This window comes from Tachyglossus aculeatus, chromosome 1 (assembly GCF_015852505.1).
Source record: "Tachyglossus aculeatus isolate mTacAcu1 chromosome 1, mTacAcu1.pri, whole genome shotgun sequence".
NCBI lineage: Eukaryota > Metazoa > Chordata > Mammalia > Monotremata > Tachyglossidae > Tachyglossus > Tachyglossus aculeatus.
In genome coordinates, this window is record NC_052066.1 from 13,896,260 (window position 1) to 13,904,837 (window position 8,578).

At 42.1% G+C, this 8,578-nt stretch overlaps 1 non-coding gene across 1 annotated transcript; it reads left to right on the top strand.

Annotated features, from left to right (window-relative positions):
• The first annotated feature begins 7,915 nt into the window (after window positions 1-7,915).
• On the top strand, window positions 7,916-8,043 carry LOC119936078. The gene has a single exon (XR_005453639.1). It is a non-coding gene; the product is annotated as a U6atac minor spliceosomal RNA (small nuclear RNA).
• The last annotated feature ends 535 nt before the right edge of the window (window positions 8,044-8,578 follow it).

Here is an 8,578-nt window from a genome sequence, read left to right on the forward strand (position 1 = left end):
CAAAGTGGAATGGAAGGAAAGAGAGCGAGCATTAATAAGATGTATTTACGTGGCACATCTCTCTAAGGCCCTGATATCTGGTTAATTATCTAATTAATTCTCGCAACATCCCACTGAGGTCGGGGACAAGGCAGGTATCATCATCCTCATTTTATAGATGAGAAAATTTAGGCTCATAGAGGTTAAGTGATTTCCATTTCTTGATGTTTTCTTAAGTGAATGCAAAAATGTTCTTTCAGCAGCGGAACCCAAGGGAAGGAAAAGCAATTGACTGAGTCTGGGAGCAATCATTTAGGAAAAGCATGAAGTAGAAGTATTGTGAAAGATAAAAAGGGCATTCATCCTGAGTAATTAGTCCTTTGGATGGTTTAGAAAGTGGACTGGGTATCTTATAAGTTGACTCTGAATTCAGGATGAAGTGGGAAATTTAGTCAAGCTTAGATGCATAATGAAAACTTGGTCCGTCTGCCAATCAGTAAATCAATCAATTACATTTATTGGCTACTGACCACATACTGGGGATTGTACTAAGCATTTGGGAGAGTATGCTATAAAAGGCATATTTTCTGCCCACAATGAGCTTGCAGTCTAGAGGTGGAGACAGACATTAATATAAATAAATACATTACAGATATGAACATAAGTGCTGTTGGGAGTGGGTAAAGGGAGCAAATCAGGGTGACACAGAAGTCAATGGGAGAAAAGGGAAAGAGGACTCAGTCATGGAGAGCCTCTTAATAATAATAATAATAATGGTAATTTTTAAGCACTTACTATGTGCCAAGCACTGTTCTACGTGCTTGGGGGCGATACACGATAATCTAGTTGTCCCATGTGGGGCTGACAGTCTTAATCCCCATTTTACAGATGAGGTAACTGAGGCACAGAGAAGTTAAATGACTTGCCCAAAGTCACACAGCTAAGTTGCAGAGCCGATATTAGAACCCATGACCTCTGACACCCAAGCCCATGCGCTTTCCACTGAGCCACACTGCTTCTCTTGGAGGAGGTGTGCCTTCAATAAGGCTTTAAAGGTGGAGAGAGTAATTGTCTGTCAGATGTGAAGAGGGAGGACATTCCAGATCCGCAAAGAGATAGATGAGATCGAGGTGCTGTGAGTAGGTTGGCATTAAGAGGAGCGAAGTGTATGGGCTGGACTGTAGCAGGAGAGCAGCGAGGTGAGATAAGAGGGGGCAAAGTGATTGAGTACTTCGTAGCCTATGATAAGGAGCTTCTGTTTGATGCGGAGTTGGATGGGCAATGACTGGAGGTTCTTGAGAAGTGGGGAAAAGTATTAGTAGAAAAATGATCCAGTCAAGCAGAGTGAAGTTGTTCTTCTTGTTAATGGTATTTGTTAGGCCACACTGCTTCTCTTGGTGCTTACTGAGAGACTGCACTTTCATTCATTCCATCCTATTCATTGAGTGCTTATTGTGTCCAGAGCCTTGTACTAAGCACTTGGATGGATACAATACAACAATAAACCGAAACATTCCCTGCTCACAAGGAGTTTACAGCCAAGAAAGTGGTGAAGTGTTCTGAGTACCTGTTCAAAGAAAAGAAAAAACAATGTTCTTGCAGTTAGGAAGATTGAAGTCAGCGGAGGAGATTGGTCATTCAGAAAAAATGGTATCTATATCATTGTCCTTTGTATTCAAAGTAGACTTCGCTAAAGAAGAAATTCACCTAGAGTGGCTGAAAAGACCAATTAGGGACCCCCAGTCCTAGCCACACTATGAACACACAAAGGCTGCCTTAGGTTGCATTGTCACATTTAATGTTTATAGCACCTGGTTCTGTTTCCTCTTTTTCCAACTCGCCTCATTTCTTTCATTTCATTCTATTGTATTTATTAAGCACTTACTGTGTGCAGAGCACTGGACAAAGTGCTTGGGAAGTGCTTGAGAAGCAGCATGGCTCAGTGGAAAGAGCCCGGGCTTTGGAGTCAGAGGTCATGGGTTCAAATCCCGACTCTGTCAACTGTCAGCTATGTGACTTTGGGCAAGTCACTTAACTTCTCTGGGCCTCAGTTACCTCATCTGTAAAATGGGGATTAAAACTGTGAGTCCCCTGTGGGACAACCTGATCACCTTGTAACCTCCCCAGTGCTTAAAACAGTGCTTTGCACATAGCGCTTAGCAAATGCCATTATTATTATTATTATTACAATTCAGTAACAAAGAGAGACAATCCCTGCCCACAACGGGCTCACAGTCTAGAAACTTCCAAAGCTTTAACTCCAAAAGACCACTCCCTTCTGGCTGTCAGTGCACCATGCTGGTCCATCCGCAATTGCAGATTCCCAGTTTTCAGCTGGGATGCAACATTGTCTGACCCTTTGATTTACTCTGTCCTTAAAAACCATCTTCTGCCCTCCTGGTTTTTCATTTCCCGGTTTCAGCTTTCCATCCCACAACTGTTGGGGCCTTTCACCTGCTGCTCATTCTCCTCACAAGACCCACCCCCGGAAACTCTGTTGAGGTGACCGTAGCTTCAATCTAGGACACCGATGACGTCCCAGAATATATATTTCTATATATTTATAAATATATATGTTATACAAGGTCTTATGAAATGTATGAAGTGTGTGCTTGCATGTGTGTAGTGTGTGTGTATATATAGAGTTTGTACTCTCCCATGTCCTTAGAACAGTGCTCTTCACATAGTAAGCACTAAATATAATTAATTGATTGTTTGATTAATGGATGAAGTAACCATACGAATGCTGGATCGGACGGACCATTGGTCGGACCCGGTAATGGCGAGTCATAAGCTTTAATAATAATAATAATAATGATGGCATTTGTTAAGCACTTACTATGTGCCAAGCAATGTTTTAAGCACTAGGGAGGATACAAGGTGATCAGGTTGTCCCACATGGGGCTCACAGTCTTAATCCCCATTTGACAGATGAGGTAACTGAGGCACAGACAAGTTAAGTGACTGGCCCAAAGTCACACAGCTGACAAGTGGCAGAGCTGGGATTTGAGCCCATGACCTCTGACTCCCAAACCCATGCTGTTTCCACTGAGCCACACCACTTTTCTTTAACATGTCAGAGAATTGAAAAAGAGGGTTGGCCAATTGTTTGAACAATTCAGATGACCCAAATCTCGATTTTACATGAACTACGTGGATGTCGTATAATCATTCAATCATTCAATTGCATTTATTGAGTGCTTACTGTGTACACAGCCCCCAGCTCTTAGTACAGTGATTGGCATATAGTAAGCGCTTAACAAATGCTGCAAGTCATATGTTGTCTGAAAGCATTGGGTCATTCAGTAATATCATTCCAAAGCGAACCCCATCTTTGCCAACCTTCTCAGCCCCTAGGCAGAGGGAAGGGTGTTCATGATGATGATGGTATTTATTGAGCGCTTACTTCGTGCCAAGCAAGCACTGTTTTAAGTGTGGTACAGGAAAGCCTGAGCCTGCTGGCTGAGAAGATACCTTTTGTAGCAAAAAATCCCCAATAATACTAATAATAGTGTCATTGTTTAAGTGCTTATTTTGTGTCAAGCATTACACTAAGCACTGGATTACGTCCAAGATAGTCGGGTTTAACACAGTCCGTGTTCCATGTGGGGCTCGCAGTCTTAATCTCCATTTTACAGATGAGTTAACTGAGGCACAGAGAAGTGAAATGGCTTGCCCAAGGTCACACAACAGGCAAGTGGCAGAGCCAGTTTTAGAACTCAGGTCCTTTGGACTACAAGGCCCGGGGGTCTATCCATTTGTCCACTTTGCTTCTCAAAAAAAACCCAACCAAAACCCAAAAAACATGAGCCCTTGCTTGGCACAAGGATACCTTTTACCTCCACCCTGCCCCTCACTTTACTTTGGGTGTCCCCCAAGGCAGGGCCACCCCATCGGTTAACCAACCCCTGAATGGACTCAATGTTACCTTCTCCCTCCCCTTTTCTTCAGGTGCCCTCTGAAGGGAGCTTCTTATTCTGACCACCAACAGATAAAAACGCTCCATATAGAAGAAATATGGCCTAATTGAGCTTAGGCCTGGGAGGCAGAAGGACCTGGGTTCTAGTCTTGCCTCCATCACTTGTCTGCTACAGGACCTTGGACAAGTCACTTCTCTTGTCTGTGCCTCAGTTACCTCATCTGGAAAATGGGGATTAAGACAGCAGTGCCTGGTACACAGTAAGCATTTAACAAATAACACAATCATTATTATTATTATCATATTGAATGATTCCATTTTTTACAGAAAAAGGAGGATCTGATAGACCCCCCTTAAAGAAGCAGTGTGGCTCAGTGGAAAGAGTTCAGGCTTGGGAGTCAGGGGTCACGGGTTCTAATCCTGGCTCCACCACATGTCTACTGTGTGACTTTGGGCAAGTCACTTCTCTTCTCTGATCCTCAGTTACCTCATCTGTAAAATGGGGATTAAGACTGTGAGCCTGAGGTGGGACAACCTGATCACCTTGTATCCCCCCCCAGTTCTTAGAACAATGCTTGACACATAGCAAGTGCTTAACAAATGCCATCATTATTGTTATTATTATTATTATCTTCTAGACTGTGAGCCCCCTGTTGGGTAGGGACCATCTCTATATGTTGCCAACTTGTACTTCCCAAGTGCTTAGTACAGTGCTCTGCACACAGTAAGTGCTCAATAAATACGATTGATTGATTATTATTATCTGCCTGTGAGACCCCTGACCCTGCCTGTTCTTAACTGGTTTCAATGTTGAGGCTAACATAGCCAGTAGACACCTACTCACTTATCTACCAAGCCAGTGGTAATTGCTTAGTACAGTGCTCAGCGTTTAGAGTAGTGTTTGACATGTAGTAAGCATTTAATGAATACCATTTAATGGTATTATAATTATCAAATGCCATCGAGTTGTTTCCAATTCCTAACAACTCTAGGAATATATTTTCTCCAGAATGCTGTATCTTCTGCTATAAATCCAAAACCTTGCTAACAGTTCTTTCATTTTCACTGTTACGGTTTCTATCAATCAATCAATCATATTTACTGAGCGCTTACTGTGTGCAGAGCACTGTACAAAGCGCTTGGGAAGTACAAGTTGGCAACACATAGAGATGGTCCCTACCCAACAGTGGGCTCACAGTCTAGAAGGGGGAGACAGAGAACAAAACCAAACATATTAACAAAATAAAATAAATAGAATAGATATATACAAGTAAAATAAATAAATAGAGTAATAAATATGTACAAACATATATACATATATACAGGTGCTGTGGGGAAGCGAAGGCGGTAAGGCGAGGGGGGGGGGCGATGGAGAGGGGGAGGCTGGTCTGCCTCTTTTGCATTTTCCCTGGACCTTTCCTAGCATTAGAGTCTCCTCCAGAGAACTATAATGGTGTAACAAATGGTATTTGTTAAGTGCTTAATATATATCAAGCCTTGTTCTAAACACTGGGTAGATACAAGTTAATCACATTGGACACAGTCCCTGTCAGACTTGGAGTTCAGCGTCTAAGTAGGATGGAAAACAGACATTAAATCCCCATTTTATAATTAAGGAAACTGAGGCACAGGGAAGTTACTAGACTTGCCCAAGGTCACATAGCAGACCACCCTTTCTTCTCCATCAAACTGCTACCATGTTAATGCAATCACTCATCCTACCCCACCTGGATGACTGCATCAGCCTCCTTGCTGACCACCCAGCCTCCTGTTTCTCCTCACTCCAGTCCATACTTCACTCTGCTGCCCAGATCAGTTTTCTACAAAAAACGTTCAGAACACATTTCCCCATGCCTCAAAAAATTCCAGTGGTGGCCCATCCACCTCCACATCAAACATAAACTCCTCACCACTGATGTTAAAGCAGTCCATCACCTTGCCCCCTCCTACCTCACCGTGCTTCTCTCCTAAGACAACCCTGTCCGTACACTTTACTCCTTTAATGCTAACCTTCTTACTGTGTGTCCATCTTGTCTATCTCACTCCCAACCCCTTACCCACAATCTGCCTCTGGCCTGGCATGCCGTCCTTCTTCAAATCTGACAGACAATGACTCTCCCCCCCTTCAAAGCCTTATTGAAGGCACATCTCCTCCATTAGGCCTTCCTAGACTAAGCCCTCCCTTTCCACTTCTTCCTTTCTCTTCTGTGTCACCTTGACTTGCTTCCTTTGCTCTTCCCCCCTCCACAGCCCCACAACACTTATGTACATACCTGTAATCTATTTATTTCTTTTAACGTCTGTCCCCCCAGGACCCAGACTGTTTTCTCTTTGTGTATAGGGAATGTGTCTGTATATTGTTGTATTGCACTCTCCCAAGCTCTTAGTACAGTGCTCTGCACACAGTAAATGTTCAATAAATATGACAAAATGAATGAATGAACTGTCAGAGCCTCAATCAGAACCCCGGACCCCAGACTCTTAGGCCTGTGTTCTTTACAAGTGATTGTATGGTGTTGAGTCAATCTTTCATTACTCCTAGATAATTCAGATTTTTTTTTGTGATAAACTGAGCATTTCACCTGTCACAATTACCTCGACTCCAAACTTACTTTGCCAATCGAACCTTCAACCTTTCTGCCTCTTTCCTGGTCTCCATCACATAGATCTAGAACTATGGGATAACTTGGGTAAGTGCATTTTCTACTCATTCCATTTTCTGACTTGGGCTGTGGTTGTTCTTGCAAATGACCCGCTGTTGCCCAGCACAGTCACAGAAGGTAGAGTAGGACTGTATTCTTGAAATACATTCATCTCTGTAACAAGAAGTAATTTCCAGAAGGGTTTATGGCTCTCTTTTGCTAAAAGGAAATTAAACAAGATTTTATTGTGGCATCTGTCATACAAAATAGAAATAGTAATTATTGTTGTTTAGGATTTATTAATCACCCACAGAGTGATGGGTGCTATATGGCACATATAAAAGGCTCAGCTCTTTCTCACAAAAAGCTGCCATGCAAAAGAAATCACATTCTTATTTATTTACTCCCTAACAGATCCGAAAGTGCAGTGCAATCACTACGATAAATAATACATCTGAGTTCTTAAATAGTCCACCATAAAATATGATTACAGTGCTTGAAAATTCGAGAACAGTGGAATTCCTTGTATAATTCTTGCAACGGGACTTAGGAGCTTGGATGTTATTAGTGCAGATTTTTGTAGGATGGAAACGTTGCCTTTAAGGCTTCTGAAAATTAAATGATTAGTGAAGGGATTCTCTAACTCTATAGAAGTTGCTGATTAATTCCATTCATCATTAATAATAATAATGAGAATGACACAGTAAGCACTCAATAAATACGAATGATTGATTGATTGGGTCCATGCTAGAAGAGTTTCAGAATTTTCATGATCTAATAGTTACATCCAACCAATGCCAGAATAACCAAGTGGACCAATCATTCAATCGATTAATGATATTTACTGAGCTCTTATTGTGTGCAGAGCATTGCACTAAGCACTTGGTACAATGGAGAGTATATTATGATAGAGATGGTAGACAGGATCGTGGCACTCAACAAAAAAACACAAACGTCCCCCACTTTCTGCAGCTCCACACTGGACAGAAAGAGGTTTGGGAAGATAGTGGCACAGTAACTATGATGGGATTTGTTAAACACTTATTATGTGCCAAACACTGAACTAAGCCCTGGAACGGATACATATTAATCAGTTCAGACACAGTCCCTGTCCCATAAGGTATCCATAACCGAAGAGGAAGATAGAACAAATATTGAATTCCCATTTTACAGAAGAGGAAGCTGAGGCACAAAGAAGTGAAGTGACTTGCCCAAAGTCACATGAGTGTAGTGGCAGAGTCGGGATTAAAACCCAGGTTGCCTGAATTCCAGTCCTCAGCTCTTGGAGCTAAACCACAGTGCTTCTCATCAGGCAAATGAAAAGCAAATAATGTCAGTCCCTGCCAGTAGTAAATAAAGCAGCGCAGCTAAAGATCAGTTGTATGAAAGGAGAGGTGGTTAGCACTCCCCTTGAGAAGGATGGAAGAGGTCCTAGTGGCCTATATAACACATATATGGTTAATTCATTACTACCTACTTCGTGGCATCTAACCAAGTTTTTACTCTATTTATTTATTTTACTTGTACAAATTTATTCTATTTATTTTATTTTGTTAATATGTTTTGTTTTGTTATCTCTCTCCCCCTTCTAGACTGTGAGCCCGCTGTTGGGTAGGGACTGTCTCTATATGTTGCCAACTTGTACTCCCCAAGCGCTTAGTACAGTGCCCTGCACACAGTAAGCGCTCAATAAATACGATTGAATGAATGAGTGAATCTTTCCATATCCACAATGTGAAGGAAGTTCTAAGCATCTGTTCACCAGCTCTCTCACCATCTCACCACTGACATCTTCAAACACTAAATATCAGCTATATCGTGGTCTGGGAGAAAGAGCTTGGGTCTGGGAATCAAGAGATCTGGGTTCAAATTCAAGTTCCAGGTTTAGTACAGGCCTAATGTGTGGCCCTGGTGGGCAAGCCACTTACTGGGCCTCAGTTTTCCCATCTATAAATTGGAGATAAATCTCTAAACCATTCACTGTCAGTTTTTTATTAAGTGCTTAATGTGTTCCAGGCTCTGAACGAAGCTCTGGTAG